The sequence below is a fragment of the Ranitomeya variabilis genome, chromosome 2 (genome assembly GCF_051348905.1).
Source record: "Ranitomeya variabilis isolate aRanVar5 chromosome 2, aRanVar5.hap1, whole genome shotgun sequence".
Classification (NCBI taxonomy): Eukaryota; Metazoa; Chordata; class Amphibia; order Anura; family Dendrobatidae; genus Ranitomeya; species Ranitomeya variabilis.
This window is the reverse complement of record NC_135233.1, coordinates 45,806,175-45,813,675: the sequence shown is the minus strand read 5'-3', so window position 1 is coordinate 45,813,675 and position 7,501 is coordinate 45,806,175. Positions and strand designations below refer to the sequence as shown.

Here is a 7,501-nt window from a genome sequence, read left to right as displayed (position 1 = left end):
TTAAGGGCATAAAAATTAGAAGTTGGAAAATTGCGAAATTTTCAAAATTTTCGCCAAATTTCCATTTTTTCACAAATAAATGCAAGTTATATCGAAGAAATTTTACCACTATCATGAAGTTCAATATGTCACGAGAAAACAATGTCAGAATCGCCAAGATCCGTTGAAGCGTTCCAGAGTTATAGCCTCATAAAGGGACAGTGGTCAGAATTGTAAAAATCGGCCCGGTCATTAACGTGCAAACCACCCTTGGGGGTAAAGGGGTTAAATTAAAGCTAATGATAAATACATCCCTCTACTAGATATATGTATTATCCATGCTATCTAATCGCCTATGGAATTGTTGCAGCCTTCAATGATTCCTGCCGTGTAATCTCCCCCGGTGTCCGTGGATCACACACGGAAACCTCCACAATAATAAATTACTTTATAAATCCTGCAGGAAAAATTTCTGCTCCAGGTGAGGCTCGAACTCACAACCTCGGCATTGCTCTGCATTGTACTGCTGTATAAGTACCGCGCGCTAACCGATTGCGCCACTGGAGCTCTGGCTTGTCTGCCTGCAGAACGCTTCATCAGCCTTCTCAGAGGGCGGGCTGATGACGTCATAGGGCACGCCCCTCTCTGTACTCTCAGTGCCATGTCAGCCTGCAGCCTCGAGGTTCCCGCAGAAGTCAGTGAGTGCGCGCTGCCGGCCCCGCTTTGTGCGGCTCATATACTGCGGATTTGGCATTGTTGCACTGACCTCTAGCGGCGGATCGTCATATTGCAATAATAAAATATCAGCTTTTTACTCACTGATGACAGCGGCTGTGTGTGTGCAGATACAATGCCAGGCAGGATGCCCAGGATCAGCAAGCCACAAAATATCCCACAACAGGACGCCAGCTACAAAACGCTACCTGCCTAGTCACTCCTCCCCCCCATAACGCTGTCACAGGAGCCCCCTAACACTCATAGTCACAGGAGCCCCCATAACACTCATAGTCACAGGAGCCCCCATAACTCTGTCAATCACAGGAGCCCCCATATCTCTGCCAGATACAGGAGCCCCCATAACACTGCCAGAGGAACCCCCTAACACTCATAGTCACAGAAGCCCCCATAACTCTGCCAGTCACAGGAGCCCCCATAACTCTGCCAGTCACAGGAGCCCACTAACACTCATAGTCACAGGAGCCCCCTAACACTACACCGCTCACCACTAGTACTGCCTGACTCACTGACACCGCTCACCACTAGTACTACCTGTGCCCCAGCCATCGTTCCCTTCCTGCATTCAATTTCCTTTGCGTTTTAAAGACATGAATACACTTGATGTGAGCGCTGGTACCACAGCAGAGGAGGTCTAGTCAACTCCCTGATCTACTGGCAATTCCTTTAAGCCGCAGGCTACTTCAGACCTGTGCCCTATTGGAGTACGGTGCAACACAGGAGACCTCAGGCAGTGCGATGACATCACTGTATCGCACCGCACAGCACTCGCTGCAGGTATGCCAGATGGAAGAGAAGACGGCAGCCGCATTGGACAGCAACCTAGATTAGATGAGTGTAAGCTTTTTTATTTTTCCTATATTTTTGGCCACTGAATAGGGTCTGTGATTACATATATTATATGAGAGACTGTGGAGGACATTATATCTGGGCTGTAGGGACTTCATGCTGAATAGAGGTGTGAAGGACATCATACTGGGGGCTGTGGGGGACATTATTCAGGGGACTGTGCAGAACATTATAATGGGGGCTGTCTGGACACCATACTTTATAGGGGGCTATAGGGGATACTACTGTAACAAGAAGCCATGAGACCTCTAGTGAACTCGTGCAGGATGTGCCATTAATGAGGAGAGACGGCCATCTGCTGGCCAGCCAAAATCAAGTGGAACTAAAGTGTGCTGGACAATTTGCAGGGGGCACTGGATCAGGTGACCTACAGGAAGGACTTTCCTGATATAGAAGCCCTGCATGTCCTACCAGGATGAGATTTGGCGCTAGGAAAGAGAGCGGAGAAGATGTGCTCCAAAGACATCGATGAGACTAATGTGGCATGCCTCTGCAGGAAGTCTGCACCACCCTGGTACCAGTCACCACATGGAAAGGTTCGGATTCCCCGGGAAGATATCCCCAAGTACTGCTTATGATGGTCAGAGCCAGTATCTGCCTCCTGCGCTGGTCAAGCCATGAGGCCCGAGTACGCCTGTCAAGAGCTGAGGCCCGGTCCTCTCTGAGCCTGACAGACTTCCGCTGATAAGAGCCATGCGGCGACTGCGACAGGAGAGGCATGCCTGTGAGACAGGAGGAACAGTGCAAGTGAGCAGGGCCATCATTTCCAGCTATCACCTACAGAACAGGGGTCGGCTAGGTTTAGGAGTACAGGTTGGGAAGGGGCGTAACTGCAACAGGTGCAGGGGTTGCAATCGCACCTGGACCCTGGAGCCTAGGGGGCCCTAAAATTCCCTTTGGCCTATATAAAAAGACTATTGCTATTAAAGATTTAAAATATTTGGGGGCCCCGTTGGAGCTTTCGCATCGGGGCCCATGAGTTTCAAGTTACCCCACTGGTGGTGGATATAGCTGATTATAGCAGACAGTGTGGTGGTTATAGCGCAACAAGGTGGAGGCCATATTCCATAGGAGGCTTATTTAGGCTACAGTATGGACAGATATTTTCATGCAGAGGGTATTATAATGACACTCTTATTTTTAAGGGCACTGTGTCAGATGTGCTGCAGAAAATCAGAGAAGAGGTAACTCTACAGAGACTGAAAGGCTGTGAAAAGTCATCATGGCGTATGAACAAGATGGAGGCAAAAAGAAAGAACGACTTAATCGGAGAAGGAGTCACCTATAGGATGTATACATATACCTGGATGTAAATGTTTATATGTCATACCACCTGCATGTCATCAGTTCTGTGGTTTATGTATGGTCCACAGTCTGATTATGGCTGTTAACAACAACTCCCAATTGTTAAAGGGACTGTGTCAGCACAGAATGGTTGTTCAAACTAAAGGTACCGTTACACTAAATGATTTACCAACGATCACGACCAGCGATACGACCTGGCCGTGATCGTTGGTAAGTCATTGTGTGGTCGCTGGAGAGCTGTCACACAGACAGCTCTCCAGCGACCAACGATGCCGAAGTCCCCGGGTAACCAGGGTAAACATCGGGTTACTAAGCGCAGGGCCGCGCTTAGTAACCCGATGTTTACCCTGGTTACCATTGTAAATGTAAAAAAAAACCCCACTACATACTTACATTCCGGTGTCTGTCACGTCCCTCGCCGTCAGCTTCCCGCACTGACTGTGTCAGTGCCGGCCGTAAAGCACAGCACAGCGGTGACGTCACCGCTGTGCTCTGCTTTTACTTTACGGCCGGTGCTCACAGTCAGTGCGGGAAGCTGACGGCGAGGGACGTGACAGACACCGGAATGTAAGTATGTATTGTTTTTTTTTTTTTTACATTTACAATGGTAACCAGGGTAAACATCGGGTTACTAAGCGCGGCCCTGCGCTTAGTAAGCCGATGTTTACCCTGGTTACAAGCGAACACATCGCTGGATCGGCGTCACACACGCCGATCCAGCGATGACAGCGGGTGATCTAGCGACGAAATAAAGTTCTGGCCTTCTAGCTCCGACCAGCGATGTCAGAGCAGGATCCTGATTGCTGCTGCATGTCAAACACAACGAGATCGCTATCCAGGACACTGCAACGTCACGGATCGCTGTCGTTCTCGTTCAAAAGTTGCTCAGTGTGACGGTACCTTAAGTCCCAACATACAGTGCATCCTGGCAGGGCCAATTATTTAAATACACTTTCCCACCTGCATGTTGTCCCTTTGTCGCCACCCTCCCCCACTCCTCTCCCAGCTCCGGTTTCATAGAGCCAGAGAAGGGCAGATATAGATGGAAAACAAGTAGATGGGAAGGTGCATTTAGAAGATGGGCCATGTTGCACCGAGTGCCTCTATTTGGTTCAAACAGTCATTCTGTGCTGACAGAGTTCCTTTTGACATACTGGAAGTTGTAGTTTCATGTCATACAAATGCGTCTGATGCTGACCTAACATTACAATTGATTACTGTACTAAGCTTGGTTCTTGTAGTCAATTGCTGTTGGTGGTTCTAGTGGTGAAGTCATGTACTGATGATGTACTGGTGCTTTATTTATGTACTGGTTATGATCTGGTGCTATATTCATGTAATGAAATTGGTTGTGGTTCCATATCCATGTACTATTGAGGGAACTGATGTTCTATTTAGGTACTGGGGATGATTTTGGTTCTGTATTCATGTACTAAAGAACATTATTACTTTAATATCATTATCACTACTTTAATACATCACTAGAGGCATCAGTAGTACATGAATACAGCACCGGAACAACCCATTGCTACATGAATGTGTCAGAACCACCATTAGTACAGGAATACTGCACAAAAAACCACACTCAGTTTTGTGGCAAGCTGTATTTGTCTCATGATGGATGCAAATACCATCAGAAGTATCACTTTACCTACAATGGGATCTATTTAGTTTCCATTATGGTATACGCTTTAATTATATAGCGCCATCATATTCTACAGCGCTTTACAAACATCATCATCACTGTCCCCATTGGGGCTCACAATCTAAATTCCCTATCAGTGTGTCTTTGAAGAGTGGGAGAAAACCCACGCAAACATGGGGAGGACATACAAACTCCTTGCAGATATTGTCCTTGTTGGGGTTTGATCCCAGGTGCTATAAAGCTACAGTAGTAACCACTTAGCCACTTTAATATAAACCAAATGTCCCCATTATAGTTGAGCTATATTTGTTTCCATGACTCTCATTAGGTCAGGCATTTAAAATATGAGATGTCATGGATGAATATTTGGAGCGCCCCCAGACGCAGGGCCGCGGGGTACTCGGTACCGGGCCTCTCTGTCTCGGTCCTGGGGTTGTGACGGTGGCTAGACCCGGTCCGTGACCCTGCTAAGGGGCGTCCAATGAAAGATGGTGGTGGTTTGGTGCGTGGTGCAAGGCGCAGTAAATAACGAGGACACAGGGTTGCACTCTCTTTACCTCTTTACTGAAGGCTTCAGGATCCACAATCCAGAGTACTGCTAACAGGGCTGGCTGAGACCGGCCGGTCCGAAGGCACATCCAGAGTTCCCTTTGCAGGTGGAAATCAGTGTCTACCTTCTAGCGCCTGTGTGTTATAGTACTTCCCTGCTGAGCACCACGGGATAGTCCTCACAACTGTTGTGTCTGTTTCTGATGTTCTTTCTCTGATGTTCTTTCTCTGATGTTCTTTCTCTGATGTTCTTTCTCTGATGTTCTTTGTCTGATGTTCTTTCTCACAACTATTCTGATGTTCTTCTCCGTCCCCCAGATGATATGGATAGGATGCACCCGTATGACGGGTAGGCCTGGAGTTCTTCCGGGACCCTAGCGTCGCCCCTCTCCCACAATTGCCCCCTATGTCTGCTTAGGTGATTTAGGTGAGACAGCCAACCTGTAATCAACTGTCCTGCTGCTGTTTGAAGTAAATACCTGGAGCTAATACTTCCTCGGCGTTCCGGCCACCGGCTACGCGCCTCAGTAGGATGTTGCCACGATCTTAAGGCACGACTCCTACTGGCTTTTATCTCCTTTTTGCTGCAATCTCGTTTCTCACTTCTCCACAATAAACCTCTCTTCATTTCCTCTCTTAGGATGCCACCGCATTCGAGTGCAGGCACGGCTCCATAACGTTCTGTTCTGTTCGCTAGGTCACTGTCAGGATCCCACCCCTGACAGAGACCCCCCTGAATCTTTCCCTGCAACACCCTCTGCCACAGGATGTCGCCTGGATCCAACCCAGTCAACTTCTGACTAACTTCCTATCCAGCCCCCAGTTTTACCAGATTGTGAGGAGTGGCCTAATACATAGAACCTTTTACTCCCCCTGGTGGCCAGAGTGTGAAGTGTAATGTGTGACTGTGATACCTGGTCAGGTGAACTCCTTAAGTGCCATCAGACGTACCATCATTCCCCTTAGTGGCGGAGCGTCAGTACTGCAACGACCAGGACTCTGGGGCGCTGCACTCCCCCCCGGTTAAATCCAGTACTCCTGGACTGGGAAGAAAACAACAATACATGTCAGCAAAAGACATACAAAATTTTGAAATGCAATGAACAAGTAAATATAACAGTGCTTCCCTTTATGGGAGGTGAGGACTCTTGAACGTTACAAACAGAAACATATTTACATAGCACTCAAAGTTATAAATAACACTTATTAAATAACTGACTATAAATAACTATCTTTACCCAGCCGGGTACTCTACTAAGTGCAAATTCTGAACAATAATTTAACTTTTCCTTTAAGGGCATATAGGCTGAACCCACTAAAGGCCTACCATAAAACTCTAATATACAAATTAACTTTTTCTTTATTTTCTCTTTTCTAAGTGCAACATTTTTCTTTTTACTCTCTGATTTCTCATATGCAGGACCGCCTGTCTATCTGCCCAGGCCTACTGCCTCTTTTCTTAGTACAGGATCAATTAACCATCTCTCTATGGTTCTCAGGAGGACTCACTAACTAACCCCTATGGGTTCACTTTATTGAAATTCGGTAACATCATTAAACATTCCTTACTACCAGGGGCGGACTGGCCCTGGTTGCAGGAATGCATATGCCCCCCGGGCCGGTGCCTGAGCAGCTGCACAGGGCCGCTGGAGGACCGGCAGCGATTTTAATATATAGCGCATCTCGCCAGCCGACCCTTTAAATCTTGTCAGTCAGGTCCTATGTGCGCGCATTGCCCGCGCTGAGAAGTGCCGCGGCGGCCCGGGTAGTGCACGAGCACGGCCGCATTACTAGTTCCTGCGTGTGCTCGTCTGCTGCCTGTGCCAGCACAGGCAAGCAGGAGACCACGCGCGCACATGGAGAGATTTGAAAAGTCCGGCGCGCATAGAGGGCGCCTCCACCTGACTGTGTGTCTGACGCTGGCCGGCCTGTACCAGTGTCAGAGAAGACTGTTCTCCTCACCAATGCCTGGGATCCTCTCCTCTTCACCGCCTATGCTGGACAGGACCCGACCCACTTCAGCTCTTCATCCTCCCGACCTCCCCCCCCCCCCCCCCATCTCAGGGACCTGGGTGAGTCCCAAGATTAATTTTTTTAATGTATATACAGCAGTTGCACCTATATAATGTGTATAGACTGCTATATATACATTATATAGGTTAAGCTGCTGTGTATAATCACTATACCACCTATATGATGTATGTATAGCAGTCTATATCTTATATAGGTGACACTGCTACTGATGAGTATATACCTTATATAGGAGACACTGCGGGGTGGGTGTGTATGTATGTATATATATATGTACATGTATACACAGCAGTATCACCTATATAACGTATATACATCAGTAGCAGTATTGCCTATATAAGATATAGACTGCTATACGTACATTATATAGGTGGTATAGTGATTATATACAGCAGTATCACCTATATA

General features: G+C 47.5%; 1 non-coding gene across 1 annotated transcript; it reads right to left on the bottom strand.

The window, feature by feature from the left end:
* Nucleotides 1-452: 452 nt before the first annotated feature.
* Nucleotides 453-546, bottom strand: TRNAI-UAU (transfer RNA isoleucine (anticodon UAU)). The gene is made up of 2 exons: nucleotides 509-546; nucleotides 453-488 (listed from the first exon to the last, which is right to left on the bottom strand). It is a non-coding gene; the product is annotated as a tRNA-Ile (tRNA).
* Nucleotides 547-7,501: the final 6,955 nt, after the last annotated feature.